Source organism: Crocodylus siamensis, chromosome 5 (assembly GCF_052110815.1).
Source record: "Crocodylus siamensis isolate JL-2025a chromosome 5, ASM5211081v1, whole genome shotgun sequence".
Classification (NCBI taxonomy): Eukaryota; Metazoa; Chordata; order Crocodylia; family Crocodylidae; genus Crocodylus; species Crocodylus siamensis.
The window spans coordinates 59624998-59649388 of record NC_143399.1 but is presented as its reverse complement, the minus strand read 5'-3'; the positions used below and the strand labels follow the sequence as shown (position 1 = coordinate 59649388).

At 46.6% G+C, this 24391-nt stretch overlaps 1 pseudogene; it reads right to left on the bottom strand.

Annotated features, from left to right (window-relative positions):
* The window catches only part of LOC149864147 (uncharacterized), a 39780-nt pseudogene extending 15975 nt beyond the window's left edge, over positions 1-23805 (bottom strand).
* Between the last annotated feature and the right edge of the window lie 586 nt (positions 23806-24391).

Genomic DNA, 24391 nt, shown 5'->3' with positions numbered 1-24391 from the left:
AGTGAACAGGGTATGACTAACGACATCAATTCACTCATAGCAGGAAAAAAGCCCCTAAAACAAAACCACAAAGAAATTTGTTTTTCTTTAGAGCATATCTCTGACTTCTAATTCAGCTTTGTCTGTCAGTGTGACTCTCCTAGAAAATTCTCTCTCAACCATCACTGCTGAGAACAAGATAGTTTGCATTTATATACCATGCCTTCGCCTTCCACCGTCTCTTTTTATGGGGCAACTGTTCAGGATTATTTAAATTGGCACATAGGAAAACAAACAGTGAAAAATAAAAATTCAGACAAGTACTGTGTGATGCAATCCTTTGTTTTGACAGGGCTGAGAAATGAGCTCCCAGTAGATTAGTCTGCAAAAAGTGAAGCCTGAAGCTGTACTAGTTCAGTAAAGCTTGGCCCTTCAAATACTTCCTGTTATATATGTATTAGGACTGTGTGAAGCTTTGGTGGCCAAATCTCCAAATCCAAATTGAATCAGGAGACCCTTTAATCTATACAAATTGAATTGGAATCCTCTGAATCTATTTGGAGAGATTCAGAAGGATTCAACATTTTGGACATAGATACAGCTTTAAATATTTTTTCTATGTACCTCAAGGTACCAGGCAGCTCATGAATGGATGGAGCATCTCACAGGAGGGTGTGGGGTGCCCCAGTGCACTTGGCAGCAGATCTGGAAGTAGGCCAGGAGCACTTCTGGTCCATTTCCAGGTCTACTGGGGAGCACACAGGGGGCTCCCCCACATACTTCCCCAGCTTGGCAACTGGTGCCTCCTGAGTCTGGAGAGGCAACCAGGGTCCCCCCTCAGCCAATTGCCAAGATGGGGAGGGGGTGCAGAGAGACCCTCTGCGCACTCCCCAGTGGACCAGCAGTACTTCTGGTTCCAGGTTCGCTGCTGAGCATGTGGGTTCCCCCCCACCCCACACACACACTCCTGTGAGATCCTCCATCTCCTGCAGAATTACAGCGTTTACGAGCCACGCCTGGTACCTCAGGGTATGTAGAAAAAAACATTTAAAACTGTGTCTGTGGCTGAATCACCGATTCTCCAATCAGCATCGAATCTTCAGGTTTGGATTTGGCCTAATTGAATCAGGGATAGTGATCAATTAATTGAATCAATGTCCCTGATTTGGGTTGAAACTAAATCCAAATTCAGTATGTCCTGTTTCACACATTCCTATTATGTATGGGAAGCTCAGCTGACTTAAGAGCAAAAATTCAGCAAAAGGGACTAGATACAACAAGAGAGCTTACTGAATGTTTCTGGGACCTTGTCCATTGTTACAAGAATACATTGGACAGATAAAGTAAATATTCTGAATCACTGATTGTTTAAAGTAATGCAGGAATAAACAGGACTCAGTGTAATATTCTTTAGCTTAGAGATATTAGTAGACTATACCAAAGGAATATTTCAATTTAAATACATTTAATAAATAATGTATTCTGTACTTGTCTAGGTGGCCAATACAATAGTTTTATTTCTGAGGACTTAGGTAAAGCCTTTGCTTTGTGCAGGGCCTCTGTCATTCATTAGCAAATAAATACATTTATAATTTAAAGTGAGGTGAATTCAATATTAGTACTACATTAGGTAATTCTATACCACTTTCAAATCTTTTGGTGTACATTTTAGAATATGAGCATGATATTGCTACATATACTACAAAAAATCTAAAAGGCAGAGGGCAAAACAAATAATGGCAACATTAGCTATATATTTATATTCCTTATGTTTAAGATTTTGGCATTTAAATATAGAATTTTAATACCTAATGGGGAAAACCTTAACTATTGAGTATTTAATCATATAAAAGATGCCAATGAAGCAAAGAGGAGTTATATGTGTAAGTAAATGCTTATCAGTGGGGATAATTCAGTCTTGCATAGAGAGCCAACATATGATCCATACATCACTAACATCCTTCATTTATATCATTGCAACTATGTGGTAAATTTTATTTTCCATTCCGTGTAATTCCAAATATTTTCCTGTAGTGCATGGAAAAAAAAAAAAAAAAAAAACCCCAAACAAGAATCCTCAAGGTTTTCAGTGTTTTTTCATGACAATCAAGAAACCTCCATTTCTGAACAACTGAATGACCAGGAACTCCAACTTTTTCAATAAGGGTGAACCTAGTACATTACTTTAAAAATAAATCATTTTAATTCATTGGAATTTTACATCATATCCTTAATATTGATACAGCTGCACTAGACACATAATAACTAGGAGTAGAGGGGGGGAAATAGTTTTGTTTCCGTTGTACCAAATAGCTTCCGTCCAGTAAATGTTTTGCTTCAATAATGTTGAAATAATGTTTAAAACTATTTTTAAAATATTTCTGAAGTTAAAAGAAATAAAAATGTACATAATTATAAAAGAGCATTTTGATATCACAGAAATAAAATGTGAAAGTTAAAAATAGTAAAATTAAAAATATTTCATTTTGACCAAAGTCTTGATGAGAAAATATCTAAGCATGTTTATGTTATCTTTATATTATTTATGATACAAATCATTTGCATGGTCTTGTGAAAGCCTTCAACTCCTATGACAAATTGGTTTTTTTTCAAAAAGTTTAGGTTAGGTCTAATACTGTAGTAGCCCACAGCTACCATGATCAAGGTCTGGCAGACTAATAATGTACTAATGTAGATAAACGTACATTGTATTGTCAGAGGGATTGGGCTTCATTTATTTTCAGATACCATCTGAACATACTCAGGGTTATAGTACAGTAAAAGCCATGTTATCCGGCACTTTAACCAGCATGCTTCATTAACTCCCATGCTGATCGATACAGAAAAAGTGAAAGTCTCACTTTACTGAGTCCCACTTTGGCCACAGCCCGAGGCAATCAAAGTAGCTTGCATAGGGCCCCACTTCCTATCCCCCAGCACACTGATGCCGGGGGGGGTGGTGGTTGCACTGGATGTGGTAGGAGGGGTGGCGGCCCAAACAGGCAAAGAAGCCTGTTCAAGCCTCTCAGGTAACCAGCATATTTGGTTATCTGGCACCCCCCATTCCCCAAGGGTGCTGGATAACAGAGCTTTTGCTGTATATTAAATTGCATATGCATGCATGTTTTCACCAAAAATTATCCCTCTAGAACTGGTCCAGCTGTGAGAGGGAGGAATAGAATAGAAGCATAGAGAGGCTTTGCTGCAAAATGGCTGCTGCTTCTCTCAGGATAAGTGCAGGCATTTGAGGGGAGGAGGAAAGTTAGGGCAAGGTTGGATTGGATTCAGAATGGCCACCTGATGTTATTTAGTTTGCCCTGAACATGGGCCTTACACTCAGACTCAGACTCAGTGATTGGAAATAAATCTAAACCCATAACAATACGGAAGTTCTGTGCACATAGCCCAGTCTAAAAATGGCAGAACCCAGTCTACAGTAGACCTGGATTGATGTAGTATCAGACTTATTCAATCTAGGTTAGACTGAGACATGGAATTTTCTCAGCTCCACAGCTGCATTTTTCACAGTCCCCCATTGGGCACCAGGATATTTTTAGCTCCCCAGGCTCATCACTCCCCTCCCCCACACAGACAAGCTATAGCTCTCTATGTCAAGGAGAGCTATGCATCCCTACATGCCTACATCGGCAGCCAGGGTGGATGAGTAGAGACCCTCTGGGTTAAAATCCATGGGGAACATGGCACAGAAGATACAATAGTGGGAGTCTACTACAAACCTCCCTCCCATAATCAAGAGATTGACTAGGAGTTTGCCAGGGAATTGGCTGAGGCCACACACTCCTGGTCCACGATTATCATGGGAGACTCCAACTACCCAGACATCTCATGGGAAGAGTGCTTGGCCAAATCCAAATTGTCTCAAAGCTTCCTCACATGCATGGATGAGCTCTATCTGACTCAAGAAGTCTACAAGCCAATGAGAGGCAAAACACTGCTTGACCTGGTACTGGCAACTGGGGATGACCTAATCAGTGACCTAATGATCAAAAGGGAAGCTGGGTGACAGCAACCATGAGCTAATCACCTTCACCATCCACTGTAAAGCTGGCAAGTCAGTCAGCAGTACAGAGGTCCTCAACTTCAAGAGGGTTGACTTTGACAAGCTCAGGAGACTTGTCGGTGTGGCCCCAAGGGACCACCAAGGGGAGGGGAGTCCAGGAAGAGTAGTTGCTCCTCAAGGGAGCAATCCTAGATGCACAAGCTAAGGCTATTCCATCTCAGAGGAAAGGCGGGAAAAGGGCACAACAGCCCCCTTGACTGAACAAGGAACTAGCAAACCTCCTGTATCTAAAAAGACAGACCTACAAAAGATGGAAGACTGGATCCACCTCCATGGAGAAATATACTGCACTCATCTGGACCTGCAGGGAGTGAACCAGGAAGGCCAAGGTTGTGATGGAATGCCATCTGGCTACAAGTACAAAGGACAATAAAAACTCCTTTTTTAGATTTGCGGGGAGCCGGAGAAAAAGCAAGGGCAACACTGAACCCCTGCTAAACCAGATGGGAGAACTGATGACTGACACCCAGGAAAAAGACAACTTATGAAAGACCAGCGCAAAGTACCCATTTAGTAAGTCCCAAGGGATGTATGGGACAGGGAGGCCTGGGTGAAGGTGGTTCCTTGCCCTCCTTCAATGCTGACCTCATGAAGGAAAACCTTGCGAGGTTGGACACCTTCAAGTCACCTGGCTTTGACTATTTACACCACAGAATATTCAAAGAGCTGGCCTACATCATAGTTCAGACCCTAGTGCAGATCTTTGAGAGCTCCTGGTGCTCTGGTGACATGCCTGATGATTGGAAGAAGGCCAATGTGGTGCCTATCTTCAAGAAAGGGAGGAAAATGGATCTGGTAAACTACAGGCGCATCAGCCTGAACTCTATCCTGGAGGTCATAGGAAAGATTATCAAACAGGCCAATCTTAATGGACTGGCTGACAGGAACACCCGGAAGGATAGCCAGCACGTGTTTGTTGCAGGCAGATCATGCTTGACCAATCTCATTTCCTTTTACAACCAGGTGACCTATCAGCTGGAAAAGGGGGAAGAGATTGATGTCATATATCTTGACTTAAAAAAATCCTTTGATCTGGTATCCCATGATCACCTCTTGGCAAAACTGGCCAAATGAGGCCTCGGGTCCACCATGATCCACTGGCTGGGAAATTGGCTCCGTGGTCAGACCCAGATGGTGGTGGTTGACAGAAGTCAATCGTCATGGTGCCCTGTGACCAGTGGGGTCCCACAAGGCTCTGTCCTTGGACCTATATTATTTAACCTCTTCATTAATGATGTGGACATTGGAGTCAGAAGCAGACTGGCCAAGTTTGCCAATGATACCAAACTTTGGGGTAAAGCAACAACACCTGAGGACAGGAAGGTGATCCAGGCTGACCTTGACAGGCTCAGGAAGTGGGTGGATGAGAACCTGATGGTATTTAACACCAAAAAATGTAGGGTTCTCCACCTTGGGAGGAAAAACCTGCAGCATGTTTATAGGCTTGGCAGTGCTACGCTGACTAGCACTATGAACAAGAGGGACTTTAGGGTCAGGATTGACCACAAGATGAACATGAGCCTTCAGTGTTATGCTGCAGCTAGTAATGCGAGCAAAACCCTGGCTTGCATCCATAGATGCTTCTCAAGCAAATCCCAGGATGTCATTCTCCCATTGTACTTGGCCTTATTGAGGCCACAGCTGAAGTACTGCATCCATTTTTAGGCTCCACAATTCAAAAAGGATGTGGAGAAGCTTGAGAGAGTCCAGAGGAGAGCCACGCGCATGATCAGAGGTCAGGAAAATAGACCTCATGATGACAGGCTGAGAGCTATGGGACTCTTCAGCCTGGAAAAGCATGGGCTCAGGAGCGATCTGATGGTTACTTATAAGTTTATAAGGGGTGCTCACCAGGATCTGGGGGAGCATTTGTTCACCAGAGTGCCTCAAGGAATGACAAGGTCAAATGGTTATAAACGCCTGCAAGATTGTTTCAGGCTGGACATAAGGAAGAACTTTACTGTCTGAGCCTTCAAGGTCTGGAATAGCCTTCCGCTGGAGGTGGTTCAAACACCTACATTGAACACCTTCAAGAGAAACCTGGATGTTTTTTCTTGCTGGGATCCTAGACCCCAGCTTACTTCCTGCCCCTGGGGCAGGGGGCTGGACTCAATGATCTTCAAGGTCCCTTCCAGCCCTAATGTCTATCAAATCCATGAAATCATCTCTCAGACCCCCAAACCCGCTCCCACTTTGCTTCCCCTCTACCCTACCACTCCATGCTAGCCCCCAAAGCCCTACTTAACTTATATTGGGTGGCCATTTGAAACCTGATCTAACCACTCCCTATCATCCCTGAATGTCCGCACTTAGCCTCAGACAGAAAGCACAACCATGGTATAGTCTATTGCTAATCCTTTTTCAGTGATTACTAAATTGGCAGCAATTTTTGACTGATCAGCCAAAAGTGCCAGTTTCGTGTCAACTACATAAGGGTTAACACTGGAATCTGCCCCACCCACCTGTAATCCCAGTAAGTACCTGGCAGCTATCCTGCAACACAGCCTCTCCATGAAAAAAAAATCCAGCTTTAGACCACATCTCTGGGAAAATATGTTTTTTTACATTCTGCCTTTCCAAAACAAGGTACATGTCTTATTAGGGGTTTATAGTAGGAAAGAAAATCTGGCCTTTTTCTTTCACTGGACTCCTCAATCTTACTGGGTAAATGCATGCAAGGAAGGGAGGGGAGGGGAGTCCATGATGAGTGGTCAAGACCCCACTAAGCTGAATAGGGAACTCATGGACCTCTTGAATCTGAAAAGAGCAGCTTAGAAGGGATGGAAGTCACAAACTACCACTACAGAGGATTATGCAGCACTGTTCTGCACCTGTAGGGACCGGTAGGGAGTGGATAAGAAAAGCCAAGGCTGAAACTGAACTCAATCTGGCTATGGGAATGAAGGACAATAAAAAGTTCTTCTTCAGATATGTGGGAAGTAGGAAAAAAACAAGGAAAACATTGGACCCTTGCTGAAACAAATGGAGCAGTTGACAATCACCACTCAGGAGAAAGCTAATCTCCTCAATAGTTACTTTGTGTTGGTTTTCAACCAGCCCAAAGGGATCACCCTGCCTAACAGGACGCAGCACTACCAGGGTAAGGGTGATCATATGCCTATAATTGGAAAAGATCTTGTGAAGGAACAGCTTGAGAGGTGGACATAAACAAATTAGCTGGCCAAGACAGAATGCACCCAAGACTGCTAAAGGACATGACTGGCATAGCATGACCAATGGTGAGGATATTTGAGAATTTGTGGTGCTCAGGAGAGGTTTCTAAAGATTGGAAGAGGGCCAATGTGGTCCCCTTCTTCAAGAAAGGAAAGAAGGAAGACCCAGGGAACTACAGGCTAATCAGTTTGACCTTAATCCCTGGAAAGGTCTTGGAAAATATCATTGAAGTAACCATCAACTAGCTAATGTAAGGCAATGCTCTGAGAGAAAGCCAATATGGCTTCATTGTGGGTAGGTCTTGCCTGACAAACCTCATTTCCTTCTATGACCAGCGGATGCATCACCTGGACAAAGGGGAAGAGGTTGCATAGTTTCATAGTTGGTAGGGTTGGAAGGGACCTGAGCAGATCATCAAGTACGACCCCCTGCCATGGTAGGAAAAAGTACTGGGGTCAAATGACCCCAGCAAACTGTTCATCTAGCCTCCTCTTAAATACCCAAAGGGTAGGAGCCAGCACCACTTTGCTTGGAAGTTGGTTCCAGATCCTAGCCACCCTGACAGTTAAGTAGCACCTTCTGATGTCTAGTCTGAATCTACCCTGTGCCAGGTTGTGACTCTTCTTTCTCGTCACTCTTGGTAGTGCTCGAGGGAACAGGGACTCCCCAAGTGCCAGCTGGTCCCTTTTGACTAGTTTGTAACAGGCCACTAGATCCCCCCTCAGCCTTCTCTTGTGGAGGCTGAACAGGTTCAGAGTCCCATAGCCTCTCCTCATAGGGCCTGCCCTGTTGCCCCCGATCATGTGAGTGGCCCTCCTCTGGACCCTCTCCATGTTGTCCACATCCCTCTTGAAGTGCGGCACCCAGAACTGGACGCAGTACTCCAACTGCGGCCTGACCTGTGTCGCATAGACGGGGAGGATCACATCCTTGGACCTGTTTGAGATGCATCTGTGGATGCATGGCAAGGTATGGTTGGCCTTCCTGACTGCATCCCCACACTGCTGGCCCATGTTCATTTTAGCATCAATAGTGATTCCAAGATACTTTTCTGCCTCTGCGCTAATGAGAAAGGAGTTCCCCAGCCTGTAGGTATGCTGCTGGTTCTTCTTCCCCAGGTTCATCACCTTGCACTTGTCAGTGTTGAAACCCATCCTGTTCTCATCCACCCATCCTTGTAACCTGTCTAGGTCTGATTGCAGCCTATTCCTTCCTTTTAGCATGCCCACATAGCCCCACATCTTAGTGTCATCAGCAAATTTGAACAGGGTGCTTTTTACCCCCTCATCCAAGTCACTGATGAAGATGTTGAACAGTGCAGGCCCGAGGACCAAGCCCTGGGGGACCCCACTGCCCACATCCTTCCAGGTCAAAAATGACCCATTTATACCACTCTCTGGGTGTGGATTTCCAGCCAGTTAGCGATCCATTTCACTGTGTAGGTATCAACAGGACAGTCCCTCAGTTTTTAAATGAGAATGGGGTGAGAGACAGTGTTAAAGGCCTTCCTGAAGTCCAGAAAGACTACGTCCACTGCTACCCCTGCATCTAAGGATTTTGTGACCTGATCATAGAAGGTCACCAGGTTGGTATGACAGGACCTGCCTCTAATGAACCCGTGTTGGTTGCCCCTAAGCATAACCTCCCCTGCTGGCCCCTCATAGACATGCGCCAGGATAAGTCTCTAAAAAAGCTTACCCAGGATTGAGGTAAGACTAACTGGCCTATGGTTTCCTGGGTCCTCCTTCCTCCCTTTTTTTGAAAATGGGAACCATGTTGGCCCTCTTCGAGTCCTCTGGTGCCACACCAGAGCACCACGAGTGCTTGTAAAGCCATGCCAGGGGTCCCACAATGACCTCCACCAATTCCCTCAGCACTCTGGGGTGGAGATCATCAGAACCAGCTGATTTAATACATCCAGTCCCTCCAGAAGTTCCCTGACTAGATCCTCACTGACCCTAGGACTGGATGCACCTTCCCTGGGCCTGAGGGGGTCCTGGTGGAAGCGCTGAACTAGTCCTTGCTCAGGAAAATGGAGGCAAAGAAATTGTTAACTAGGTTACCTTTGTCATCTTGTGTGATGACCAGATTTCCTAGCGTGTCTTGCAGTGGTGCCATGTTAGCCATTACCTTCTTTTTGTCCCCTGTGTATTTAAAAAAGGACTTCTTGTCCTTGAGCTGGGTAGCTAGTCCCTGTTCCATCTCTGCCTTGGCCTTCCCAACTGCCCCCTGGCAACCCCGAGCAACCAAGGTATAGTCCTCCCTGGTGATGGCCCTTCCCTTCCATTGCGTGTACATCTCCCTTTTAGCTAGGAAATGTTCCTGGATGGTTTTCCAGATGGTGTTGGTGAGCCAGGGGGGCTTTTGCACTCTCTTGCCCCCTTTGATGCATGTTGGGATTACCTCCCTTTGGGCTTGGAGGATCATCTCCTTAAGGAGTGACCTGTCTTCTTGGAAACCCAACTCCCCTCCCCTCCAGGACCTCAGCGCCTCTCCGACCATTCTCCTTACTTCAGTGAAGTCCACCCTCCTCAAGTCTAGGGCTGCTGCCTTGCTGCAGGCCTTTGCCACCTTGTGCTGGATGGTGAAATTCAGCAGACAATGATCACTGTCCCCCAGGTGGTTGAGCACCTGCAGACCCCTCACCAGGTCATCGCCCATGGCCAGCACCAGGTCCAACAAGGCGTCTCCCATGATGGGGCTGTGCACCTCCTGAATTAGATAGAGGTCCTTCATTTTGTCTAGGAACCTACGTGAGCAGTCAGACCCGGCTGACTGCTCTTCCCAGCAGATGTCTGGAAAGTTCAGGTCACCCATAATAAACATGCCCTTTGACCTAACTACCTCCATGAGCTGACTTGAGAATTCCTGGTCTAGTTCTTCCCCTTGGTTGGGTGGTCTGTAGTAGACCCCCATTATTAAGTCCCTTTCCCCTCGACTGCCTTGTATTCTAACCCAGAGCACTTCAGTGTGCCCCTCTTCTAACCTTGTGCTACTTGATGAGCATGTGTATTTCTCCTTGATGTAGAGTGCCACACTGTCCTGTTCTTCCTGTACAGCCTGTAGCCCTTGATATAAACCACCCAGTCATGTGTCGGGTCCCACCACGTTTCTGTGAGCCCCACTATGTCTCAGTTTGTGTCAGCTAGCAGGATGGCAAGTTCCTCCTCCTTGCTCCCCATACTACAAGCATTTGTGTGAAGGCATTTGAGGCCTCCTGAAGATGTGTGCACTGGACCCCTAATCTCAGTACTGCCCTGGCCCCTGTTGTTTACCTGGGTATTTGTTCTGCTCATTGTCAGTCTAGGCTGGGCTGTACTTGTGGGTGCCACTTCGTTTAGTGGTCCAAGGCTTCCTCCGTCCTCATCTTCCCCTTCCCTTGATAAGCCTAATTTAAAGCCCACTGGAGGAGATTCACCAAACTAGAAGAGATGCTTACCTTTGGGAGAAAGGTGAAGCCCATCCCACTCAAGCAAATCTCTCGTCATGATGCGTGGGTCATTGTCTAGGAAACTGAAGCCTGCCTCGAGACACCATTCCCGAAGCCACCAGTTGGTCTCTCTGATGGAGGTCTCATGTCATCTTCCATGTCCACTCACTGGTAGGACAGAAGAAAACACCACCTGTGCCCCTATCTTCTTCAGCACGCCCCCCCAGAGCGTGGTAGTCTATCATCAGGTGATCAGGGCTTCTTCTGGCTGAATCATTAGTACCCACATGGATTAGGACAATGGGGTAGTAATCGGTGGGCTGGATCATGGCCTGGATCATCCTCGTCATGTCCTGAATCTTTGCTCTGGGCAGGCAGTAGACCTCGCATGTTGAGGGGTCCTGGCGACAGATTGAGCCCTCTGTACCTCTCAGGATGGAGTCGCCTATGATGATCACTTGATGTTTCCTCATCCAGGTCTGCTTAGCTTCTTCAGCCTGTTCAGAGTGTAGAGAGTGTGGAGTTGGCTCCTCTCCGGTTTCCTCCTCTCCTTCCTTCTGCTGTGTTGCCAGGGCCTCATACCTGTTCTCCAGCTGGAGTGGAGGAACTGGTACTGCTTTGCTGCAAGCAGCCCTGGTTCTGGATGTGACCATCTGCCACTCTGCAGTGGAGGGCACCTCCCGGGGTGTTTCTTCTTTGGGTGCATGGCTCTGCAGGGAAAGGAAATAACCATCAATTTCATCCTCCACCTCCCTGATTCCCCTCAGCCTGCTAACCTCCTCCTGGAGCTCTGTCACCCATGCCTCCAGGGCCCAAAGACAGGCACCTGCAGGACAGGTGTGGGGGTCCCCAATCCCTTCCCCCCCAGCTTTGCTGGGCACCCCCTGAAGGCCAGGAGGCAGGGGGATGCCAGCTCCCCCATAGGCTCTGTCTGGCTGGAGGCCTCAGACAAGCCCCGGGTAGGCAGCACACCCTTGGCAGGCAGCACTCCTCATCAACACCATTGTATGAGGTGCTGTGTATTTATAGTTTTGTGTGGTGCCTTCTCCCTACCCTTGCAGGAGTCTCCTGGCCTTTCCTGCCTGCCTGCCACCATGAACGCCATCGCAAATACTGGTGCGATGTTATAGAGCATGCCTGTTTGCGCACTCTGTTCATGTGGCGCGGCATGTAACAGTGCATCTCCGGAGCATGGCTCCCTACCGGCTCAGTTAAAAGGGATCCAGGGGGCTTCCCCTCCAGATCCAGCTCAGCTGTGTTGGGTCACTCTGCCCCACTTACCTTTGGGGGATCAGCTGTTGCCCCCGCTACTGGTTCCACTCTTGCTGCGTCTGCCTCCACCTCTGGTCAGGTAAGGGGGCGCACATGTGTGTAGGATGCACCTGTGCCTAGATGCCTCCTCTCCTCCCTGCTCCTGGCTCCTGAGTGGTGGGGGCTACGTCAAACCATGGCTTTTAAAGACTGCGGTTTGAAATTCCTGCCACTGCCCAAACAGCCAATCAGGCATTCCAGTCTTCCTGGAAATGCCTACCAGCAGTCTCACCCCTTATAGTCTCCCACTGCGGGGGATCTAGTGCCTCTGGAGCCTGCTCCTTGAGGGTTAACCCCAGGGGTGCTCCCTAGCCTGGGGGAACAGTCCCCCTAGCCCTCCACCTGTTCACATGCTCTGTTGATGTCATATATTTAAATTTCAAAAAAGTCTTTGACTTGGTCTCCCATTATGTCCTTATGGTAAAATTGGGGAACTCAGGCCTCAACAACCTTAAGGACTGATGGCTGGGGAACTGGCTCCATGCTCGCACCCAGAGAATTATAGTCAATGGGACTGAGTTAATATAGTGTATGGTGATCAGTGGCATCCACCAAGGCTCAGTACCTGGACCAGTACTCTTTAATATATTCATAAATGATCTGGATTCAGATATCAGAAATGGGCTGGCTAAGTTAATGGATGACACCAAATGATGGGGAAGTTTGGTTACTCTAGAGGACAGGCTGGCAATTCAGGCTGATTTCAGTCAGATTCAGGGAGCAGCGCGAGATTCACAGGTGCAAGCCCATCATGCCCTCACACCCCTGAAGCCCCACAACAACCCCCAACAGCCGCAGAGCACCCCTGCTGACCCCCAGTACAGCCCAAGGTAAGTGAGCCCATGGTGGAAGGGGACTAGCCCAGCTCAGCTGCAGTGAGGCAGCTGGGAGGAGCCAAGGAGAATCTCACCCTGCCCCAGCTCCTACTTAGCCCAGCCCCTCTGGGAGAGAGTAGGAGAGGGCACTTAACAGTCCCTCTCCTGAGGGGCAGGGTCCCCCAAATCCCGAGTAGGGTCCCCTTTGCCAGGAAGTAGCATGATGCTGGTGGTGGGCCCACTGTGCATGCATGTAGCTTAAAAGGGCCCACCAAAGGGAAAAAAACCCAGTCAGGCTCAGGGAGTGATATGAGATACATAGGTGCAAACTCATCATGCCTCTTCACTCACAAAGCCCCCCAGCAACCCCCAACAGCCGCAGACCATCCCCATCAACCACCAGCACAGCTGGAGATAAGCAGGATCATGGTAGGAAGGGACTAGTCCAGCTCAGCTGTGAGGAGGCAGCTGACAGGAGCCAAGGAGGGTCTCACCCCACCCTGGCTCCTACTTTGCCCAGCCCCCCAGGAAGCCACATGACTGGAGCCTCATGAACAGGCTATGCAAACAGGCACACTTGTCTGCCCAGGAGTTTGTACAGGAGGGTGAGCAGGAGTGCCCAAGGCCCTGCCAGTGCACCTTAGGGAAGCTAGTCCCATCAGCAGCTGGTCTCCCAGAGGCATAATGAGGATGAGCACATGCTTCAGCCAGAGGGCCTTGTGGGGTTTGTTCCACTTTGAAGTCTCTGGGTTGTCAGATTGAGGAGCTCCAGGCCACAGTCCAGAGACTGCGTGCCATCAGGGATGGCAAGCAGGAGATAGACTCCTACTGCCAGGCCCTTCACCCCCTGGAGGCGGTGGGTAGACCAAGGTCACCTTCCAGGACAAGGGAGGACTCAGGTATCTCCCATACTGTCCAGCCAGGGGGTTGGACCAAGGTGGTTAGGGGCCCCAAGGCCTGCCACATGAAGGTCCCCGCTCCTCCCCTCTGTGGCTTGTAGAAGGCATGAACCTTTTGCAGCCCCAGTAGAGCCTGCAGAGAAGCCAGCTCCTGCAGGCAAGGGAGGACCACCTACCCCTCCCTAAGTCAAAAAGAAAAGTGCTCGTCATGGGAGACTCCCTCCTGAGGAGGACTATGGGGGCAATCTGCTGCCCTGGCCCACTAGCCCAGAAGGTCTGCTACATCCCAGGGGTCCGCATCCTGGACATAGCTGAGAGGATTCCAAAGATTCTCTGGCCCTCTGACCACTACTCTATGCTCCGCATCCTTGCAGGCACAAATGACATAGCTCGGAGCAATCTAAGCTGGGTCATGAGAGACTACAGGGATCTGGGAGTGGGGCATAGGGGGTTGGGGGTGCAGGTGGTCTTTTCCTCACTCCTCCAGGTTGTAGGTCATGGGCTGAAGAGAAAGATGGGTTGAGGTAGACAACCAAAGACTGTGGTGCTGATGTCATCGTGAAGGTTTCAGCATCCATGATCACAGTCCACTCTTTGGTGAGAGAGGTGGTGGTCTGCTGGGAAGAGATGACCTCCATCTCACTCCACTGGTGGGGAGGGTCTTCTCAGCCAGACTGGCTGACCTGCTTGACTGGGCTTTAAACTGAGCCCGCTGGGGGTTGGGGGGATTACTGCCACTGCAAACCCACTGGGCAACCCTTGTAAATCCAGCAGGCTAAGGCACTCAAGGGAACCCACCCCTATCCTAGCCCCAGAATGATCCATGGGGAGGGCAAGGGTCCTCAATGGGACACTTTCCTGCCTGTATACCAATGCCAGAAGCTTGCAGAATAAACAGGAAGAACTGGTCCTCCTGCTAAACAAGAATGATTACAACATCATAGGAATAATGGTGGGACTCCAACTTTGACTGAACCACAGGTATAAATGACTATATCCTGTACAGGCGTGATTATGCAGATAAAAGGGGGTGTAGCTTTCTATGTCAAGGACTGCTACATGTCCCTGAATATTGACATTGGCACTCAAGAAGGATGACTGGAGTCTCTCTGGGTTAAAATACATGGGGGATGTGGCACAGGGGACATCATGGTAGGAATCTATTACAGACCTCCTAACCAGAAACAACAGCTGGACCAGGAATTCTCCAGGGAACTGGCTGAGGTGGCACACTCTCGGTGCATGGTTGTCATGGGAGATTCTAATGACCCAAACATCTCACAGGAAGAGCACTCAGCCAAATCTGATCAGTCACAAAGCTTCCTCACATATGTGGATGAGCTCTACCTGAGCCAAGAAGTCTATGTGGCCATGAAAGTTAAAGCATTGCTGGACCTAGCACTGGGGATGATCTAGTCAGTGACCTAAGAATCGATGGAAAGCTGGATGAGGCAGGTGAGTCAAAGGGTGTTTGGGCTTCTCCTCTGGATGGGTCAGGGAAGCCTGTGGATTGACGTGGTGTCTGTAGAAGCACTGGACCACAACCTGATCACCTTTACTATCCATTGCAAAGCTGGCAAGTCAGTCAGCAATACAGAAGTCCTTGACTTCAGGAAAGCTGACTTTGGCAAGCTCACAAGGCTAGTTGTTGAGGCCATAAGGGACCATGACTCAATAGACAGAGGAGTCCAAGAGGAGTGATTGTTCCTCAAGGGAGAGATCCTGACAGCACAAAGGATGACCATCCCATCTCAGAAGAAGGGTAACAAAAGGGCACAGCAACCCCCTTGGCTCAGGAAGGAACTTGAGGACCTCCTATGCCTCAAAAGAGAGACTTATAAAGGATGGAAAGCTGGAAGTAACACCAAGGAGGAGTACTCAGGAAAACCAAGGCTGCAACTGAGCTCCATCTGACCACACATATCAAGGATAACAAAAAGTCCTTTTTCATATATGTAGGGAGTTGGAAAAGAAGCAAGGGTAACATTAGACCCTTGCTGAGCCAAATGAGACAGCTGATAACTGACACTGAGGAAAAGGCCAATCTGCTCAATGGGTAATTCACATCAGTCTTTAATCAGTCCAATGGGACCGCCCTGCGTAGCATGACACAGAATGGCCAGGGTGAGGGTGTATTTATACCCAACATTGGTGTTGATCTAGTAAAGGATCACCTCAAGAGGCTGGACACCTTCCAGTCAGTTGGTCTGGACAGATTATACCCTAGAGTACTCAAGGAGTTGGCAGGTGTCATAGCCCAACCATTGGCAAAAATATTCAAAACTTCATGGCACTCAGGTGAAGTACCTGAAGACTGGAAGAAGGCCAATGTGGTATCCATCTTCAAGAAAGGGCAGAAAGTTGATCCCGGGAATTACAGGCCAATCAGCTTGACCTCAATTTCTGGTATGATTCTGGAGAAAATTATCAAGGAGACCCTACTGGATAATGATGACGTTCAATATAAATAAATATAAGGTACTCCACCTCGGGAGAAAAAACCCACAGCATGCTTATAGGCTCGGTAGTGCTACACTTGCTAGCACCATGGCTGAAAGAGACTTGGGGGTCATAACTGACCACAAGATGAACATGAGCCACCAATGCAATGTTGCAGCTGGCAATGCGAAAAATACCCTGGCTTGCATCCATAGATGCTTCTCAGGTATGTCAGGATGTAATCCTTCCACTGTACTTAGCCTTGGTGAGGCTACAGTTGGAGTCCTGCATCCAATTCTGGGCTCCACAATTCAAGAAGGATGTTGAGAAGCTTGAGAGAGTCCAGAGGAGAGCCACGCACATGTTCAGAGGGCAAGAGTATATGCTTTATGAAGAGAGGATGAGAGCCATGGAACTCTTCAGCCTGGAAAAGGGCAGGCTTACAAGGGACCTGGTAGCTACTTATAAGTATATAAGGGGTGTACATCAGGATCTGAGAGAATGTCTGTTCACCAGAGTGCCCCAAGGAAAAACAAGAACCAGTGGTCATAAACTCCTCCAAAACCATTTTAGGCTGGACATAAGGAAAAAATTCTTTACTGTCCAAGCCCCCAAGACCTGGAATAGATTCCCTTCAAAAGTGGTGCAGGCACCTACTCTGGACACACCTGGATGCTTATCTTGCTTGGATACACCTGGATGCTCTAAGAAACACCTGGATTCTTATCTTGCTGGGAAGATCTGACCCCAGCTGACTTCCTGCCCCTTGGGCAGGGGGCTGGACCTGATGATCTCACAAGGTCCCTTCCAGCCCTAATCTCTATGAAATCTAAGGCATGTTGGAGATGCAACTGTTAATCAGGCACTTCCAAAACTTTAACTATTGCTAAATATAATATGTTTAAAATAAATTATATATGTAAATACATATAAAAGCAGCCACTTTGCTTCATAATGCTAAATACTAGATGAACACTGTTTATAGTTTTGAATAAGCATCAGTAGAACTGACTTTCCTGATTCAAGTTGCATAAAAAAATTACAGTATTGATGTGAGTGAAACTAGAAACTACTTTACATTTTTAATGATACACTCAAGTAGTCTGATGAATATTATACGGTAGAGAGATAACCCAACTATGAGTAGTGAAAGAGTACTCATCAACTCCCCAAATAGTCTGTTATGGACTAATGGAGCACAAAAATATCTGTCACTGCATATAGATGCTTGAAGAGATGTGAAAATAAATATTTGTAAGACTAGTAAGGTCTTTAACACTGACTCTCACAATGACTAGCCATCAATGGCTTAAATGTCATGTTGGAAAGGGATATCAAACATGGGTTCCTAAAGAGCTGGCTTAGCTCTAAATGCTGTTCAGACTTTCCCTTAAATCTTTGGAAGAATGAAATTGAGGATACACATAGAACTGGGTAGGATAGCAAACATATTAGTGAACAGGACTAGTATTCAAAGGACACTTCTATGTGTAATACTATGTCACCATACTGATGTGCTATGGTGACATAGCATCCATGCATGTGTACATATGACCAGCAGCTACTTCACTGTATCAGTGTGCTCCCCCATTTTAGTGCACTGCTATGACAAAGTAGCTACTAAAAATAACCGTGTGTCATGCATACAGCGCACTACAGGCAGTTACTGCACTGTGCTTCAGTATTTCCAACATGTAGATGCACCCAAAATGACCTTAATAAATTAGAAAAATGATCAGATATAATTAGGATGAAATCCAAAAAAGGACAAGAAAAAAGAATTACACGATAGAAAGAAAAATCAAATGTACAAATACAAGATGAAGAATAATGAGCTATGCTACATTTACAGAAAAAAGGATCTGCAATACTGGATCAATAAATGGATCCATAAAAGTCATCAGTGTTGCAAACGTGTTTTCCAACAATACTGTATATTGTTTGGGTACCACACTTTAAGAAATATGTCTAAAAATTGGAGAAGAAAGCAACAAACATGATTAGGTCCTGAAAAGATGACATTTGAGGAAATGTTTAAAGAGCTGGTATAATTTTAGTTTAGAGAAGAGAAGACTGAAAAGATGATGGGTTAAAAGTATTCAAATCTAAAACAGGTTAAAGAAGATAGCAGTGAATTATTCTGCATAGCCAGAATGAATGGATACAAATTGCAACAGGGGAAATTTCTCAGGGTTGTGTTACAGGTTACCTTTGAATCATTATAAAGGTACTTTAAATGGGAGTATTGTTAATCTGCTCTGGGAAGATAAAATGCTCTAGTTTAATATCTCTAGCATCCCAGAAGGCACCATTTACAGCCCTTGCCACTGTGGGCAAATCATTAACCCCCCTGAGCTCGGCTGCTCAGGGTAGTGGTGCTGGCCCCAAGCCAACACCCGCTTCTGCCCCCCCAGGGGTATGACCCCAGAACACTGTGACTATGCTGAGCACCCTCATGCAGCTCACCATTTACTGCTTGCTCTAGAACCTCCATGCAAATACCAACAGCTCGGGTGCAGACAATGTCTCCAACAGCCTACTACCTCACTCTGTGAAAAGAATGTGCGAGAAAATGGAAAACATACTCATCTGTGTTTCAGCTCTTCCCATTGTGGCATGCAGAGAGGTTGCTGGATCTACCAATGTGGTATGCAGATACTGGGTATGCAATACCAATATGGTATGCAGATACTACCAATGTGGTATGCAGATACTGTGGTATTGCAGCAAATGCTGCCAAATGGATTTACTCCAAAGTAATTTACTCTGGTGCAAACCAACCCTGGGCAGGCATTTAGACATGCGCATATTTGGGAGCAGATTTTCTCCCACCCTGCTCTGCCCCCCTGCAGCAGCCAAGGGGAGCTCTAGGGTCCCCCTGGGTGCTAGCCCAGGGGCTGGCAGGGAGCACAGGGCCAGGAGACAGTTGTGTCCTGGTAGGGGCTGGGAGTTTTTTCCCGGCCCCTGGGAGCTGCCTGCTGCTGGGGTGGGCTCTGGTGGCAGAACTGGTGCAGGGTGGGGGGGCATTGTCCCCCTGCCCTGACAGCAGGGAACTCCTGGCTCTGGCTCCCTGATTAGGAAGAGCTTCAGGGAAGGGGAAGGTCTTAGACCCTTGCCCTTATCTGCCAGTAGGGCAGCTAGTAGTGAGCTCCCAGCTGGGTGGGGATTCCCTACATATCTGGGGACTCACTGTTAGCTACCCTGGTGGATTGGATCAGAGTGCTGGGACCTACTCCTCCCCCACAGCTTTTTCCAAGCCCTGTGTCTTAGTTTCATAGTTTCATAGTAGCTAGAGTCGGAAGGGACCTAGGAAGATCATCTAGTCCGACCCCCTGCCTTGGCAGGAAAGAGCACCAGGGTCAGATGACCCCAGCAAGGTGCTCATCTAACTTCCTTTTAAAAATCCCTAGGCTAGGAGCCTGCACCACTTCCCCTGGAAGCCGGTTCCAGGCCCTAGCCACCCTGACTGTGAAGTAGCGCCTCCTAATATCTAATCTAAACCTACCCTCCGCCAGCTTGTGACCGTTATTCCTGGTCACTCCTGGCAGTGCACGGGGGAACAGGGACTCCCCCAATACCTGCTGATCCCCCCTGACCAGTTTGTCGCAGGCCACAAGGTCCCCCCTTAACCTTCTCTTGTGGAGGCTAAACAGGTTCAGGTCCCGTAGCCTCTCCTCATAAGGCCTGCCCTGCTAACCCCTGATCATACGAGTGGCCCTCCTCTGGACTCTTTCCATATCGTTCATGTCCCTCTTGAAGTGTGGCGCCCAGAACTGGACGCAGTACTCCAGCTGCGGCCTGACCAGTGCCGCATAGAGGGGGAGGATCACCTTGATTGCCTGATCGGGGCTTGGGTCTAAGAAAAAGCTGCAGGGATGGGACCTGCCTCAGACAAGGACAGTTCCTAGTCAGCCCCAGGTTGTATAGGGAAGTCTGCACATGTAGCCTGAAGCTGGCTGTGCACTGCCCAAAATGGGACCATCCCCAGCCAGCTCCAGGCTGCATGTGCAGACTTCCCCACATAGCCTGGGACTGGCCAGAAACTGTCCTTGTCTGGGGCAGGTCCTAGACAGCTCCAGGCTGAACAAGGAACTCTCCTTGTGCAGTCACCAGCCTCAATTCTGTGATCACAATTTCAGAGAGGGAGTTGGGAGCTCCCAGCTGCCAGGGCAGGGAGACATTGTCTGCACCCAGGCTCCAGTGGCAGAACCTGCCTGAGCAGCAGGCAGCTCCTAGGGGCAGGGGGCAAACTCTCGCTCCCTGCTGCCGAGCTGACTAGGAGCAATTTGCTCCCAGTCAATCATCTATATGTGCCTTACTGCTCAGCAGGGGTGTGTGAAACAGGCCGTATTTGATTTGGATGTGGCCAAAGGAATCACAAGGACAGTGATTCAATTCTTTGATTCAGTTAATTTGATTCAGCTGAATTTGAATCTGAAGATTCGATGCTGATTTGGAGAATCAGGTATCCGGCCATAGACACAGCTTTAAATATTTTTCTACATACCTTGAGGTACCAGGCATGGCTTGTGAATGCTGTGATGCTGAAACAGACAGAGCGTCCCACAGGAGCATGGGTGGGGGCCTCTGTATGCTCAGCGGCATACTTGGAAGTGGACCAGAAGTACTTCTGGTCCACTCTTCCTTGGAGCACATGGGGCACCCTCCGGTGTTCCTCCAGCACAGTGATCAGCCTCGGGAGGACCCTGGGTGCACCCCCAAACCCAGGAGGCACCAGTTGCTGAGCTGGGAGAGCGTGGGGGGAGGGGGCCCAGCATGCTCCCCAGCGGGCCCAAAAGTGGACTGGAAGTGCTTCTGGTCTACTTCTGAGTCTGCTGCCGAGTGTGCTGCGCACCCCCCTCACACTCTTGTGGGACACTCCATCTGCCCCAGCATCTCAGCATTGGCAAGCTGCCTGGTAACTTGAGGTATATAGAAAAAAAATTTAAAGCTGTGTCTATGTCTGAATTGTTAAACCTTTCTGAATCCATCCAAATCAATTTGGAGGGTTCTGATTTGATTCAGAGAGATTAAAGGGTTTCCCAATTTGATTTGGATTCAGAGATTTGGCCACCGAATCAGGTTGAATCTTCACTGAATCAAATCTGCAACTGAAGCTTTGCATAGCCCTACTGCTTAGTAATTACTCAGCAGTTAATTTTTGATGTGCGTTTTCAGGTAGCAAATTAACTACCAATTAGAGCAAATTACTGTGCAGTAATGGTCTGCATGTGTAGACAGAGACACTTACTACACAGTAATTTGTTCTACTGCTCAGTAAAATGGCTCATGTAGATGTACCTACAGAGCCCACTGGGTCCTAGTCCTGCCCTGCTGTGAGTGCAAATCCAACTCCTAACCTTGTGTGGCATGTAGTGAGTTTGCTGGGTTTCATCTCTGCCCTGGTGTGAGTACTAACCAAACCCTTGCTCCCCTTCCCACTAAAAAAAAACAAAAACAAAAACTAAAAAATCCCAATTCAGTGAAACACATGACAGATTTTGTACCTTTATTGTTTTTCACTCTTTTCTCTTTACTTCTCCCCCTTGCCCATTTGCTTCAAACAGGTTTTTTTGGGGAGGTTTCTAAAAAATTTTCCCTCCCATCAGTATTTCTGGCCGGCTTCTGCTGGCTGTGGAGTGTGGGATGCGAGAGACCCAATGCTGATTTCTCTGCCTCCAAAATACATGCCACCCTTCCCCACTGCAGAGGAGGGATAAAGTTCTGGATCCTGTCTATGCCCCTCCTCACCAGATCCTCTAGTGGAAAGACACAGTTGTGCAAGTCTGAGACAGAATTAAGCCTTAACCAATGACTGCTCTGAAACTGTTCTAACTTTCTGATTGTATAACACTCCACAGATTTAAATGTTTTAACTTGTAACAACACCCTAACTCTGAGGCTGGTTAAGTTGTAAAGCAGATTAGCTAGAGAGGTTCTGGACTTTGTTGTTGTAAGTTTTTTTAATACAGGTTAAAAAAGCAGTTGTTGGGGATCGAATAAAAGGGCTGATCCTAGCTTAACAAGGGGGATTACCTACATGTATTATTTTTCCATGATGCTACAAAAATGAAAACAATATAACAGTATTATAGGACACTATGCTAACTGTAAATTATATGGGAACTAATCCATGAAACATATATCAATTCTCTGAAAACCCTGTTACTTATAATAGTGGACACAGTATCATGGTCATGAGATCCAGTCCTGTTGTGACCCCAACTGAGATCACAGTCCTGTTGTGTTAAGCACTGTACATGCCATATTAAGAGACAGGTTCCCACCATGAAGTACAAGTGAAACAAGGAATGTCAGAGTGCAAGATAAAGCATATATACCAGTTTTACAAATGGGAGACTGGAAGAAAGAGAGATTCACTTGTTCAATGTTTTATACAAAGTCTACAATAAAAATGGGAATTTAGCTAGATCCCCTAAGGTCACTGTGTAGTAGCTTACCCATAAGATCACATCCTCTTTATATTCTTTAATCCAGCTTATGTATTTGTAACATGAAGTTAAACACAAACTTCAAAAAACTATGAGCATTATGCTTTTAAAAGTAACAAAATCATGCATGACTAGTCCAGGCAATAGAATGAAGTTTATATTAAATACTTACATTTAACAGAAATGTTTCCCCTATATTTACACTAGAATGATATAATACTTTGTTTTTCTTTTTATATATAGTTTGTGAGATGTGTTGTCAAAAGTTCAAGGACTTCCAATTCTGAAGATATGTAATATTTGGAAAATCCACTGTAGTTGATTAGAAACCATACTGTTGCAATTCTTTCACTATCTTTCTGTAGCCAATGGATTTGGGTAAATTATTTCTGGAGAACACACTGATAGATTCACAGTATTTGAATAGAGTATAAAATGCATTTTTTGAATTGGTATTATCATGGACTTCATATATTTCTAATTAGTCAACTGCTCAATAAATATCTTGTGTAGACATGCCAACAGAATCCCAAGTTGGAGATTTCAGCTACAAGTCTCATAGTAGTTGAATACCCAGTAATGGATCTTTCCTGCATGAATCTGCAAATCTGCTCTGAAAGGGAGTTAAAGTATCAGTGGGCACATCTATATGAGACATTTACTGCACAGCTGATTAATTAGGTCTACAGTAAAGTCTCGACATATACACATGTGGCTATATTACTCCTCGGGAAACTAATGAACTCTGCCATAGGATAGTACTTGTAAACTCAAGTACTATCCTATGGTAGTGTTATTCAATGAACAGGAATGCATGTGTAGATGCTGACAGGGCTGGCTTGAACACAATGGTGCTTCAGAGTAGGGGCTGCTTGCTGGCTAGACCCACACTGGAGCATCCTAATGCCCAAGCCAGCCCCTTCACAGCACACTGAGCTGGGTTGGAGCAGCCCCAATCTGATAGGCTGACCCCCAGATTCTACCGTCCAGGGCTGCTTCAACCCGGCACTTAGGAGCAATAAGCTCTGGTGCATATTCACTGGAATTTATTACTGTGTATTACTATGCACATGTAGACACACCCACTATCTACAAAACCTTGTGCTAATGAGTTCCACAAGTTAATCAATTCCTGCACAAAAAACAAACAAGGAAACAGAAACCTTTCTTTTGCTTGTTTTAAATCTGCTACCTACCGATAAGAGTTGTTGTTTGCCTTGGCCATTATCAAGGGGCCTGGGCCAAACTGCAGAAGTATGGCTAAGCAGGAGACCCCAAAATCTGTTTCGGAGGGACCACTGAATGGAAATTTGCAGATGTAACCACCAGTTGGTCAGCAAAATAAAAAAGCAATCAACACATCCAGCTAAACCAGTAATGAGATCCAATTAAGCAAAATACAAAGCCTGAAAGGAGATATTTAAAAGAAGGTGTTAAACTAAATAATTCAAATATATTATATCATAACTTTTTCTTAAAACCTTAGTAGTAGTGATTGATATAACCAAGTGCATTAGATGCTGTTTTGAAATAATAGATACTTAAGAATCTTAAAAAAAATATACAAATTGAAAAAACAAAGCAATCTTGTTTACAGAAGGTAAAAAGAAAAACAGGATGGTATCAGGGAGCATTACATGATAGTGAAGAAAAGAGATAAGGAATTCTTCCCTCCAGAAGTATAATTTTCACAGGAACATAAATCCAAACCAACTGATACCTTTCACATCCAAAAGAGAACTAGTTCTATCCAGTTCCAAATGTTTCAGTAAAACAAAGACATTTTAAATAAAACAAATCAGAGAACATGC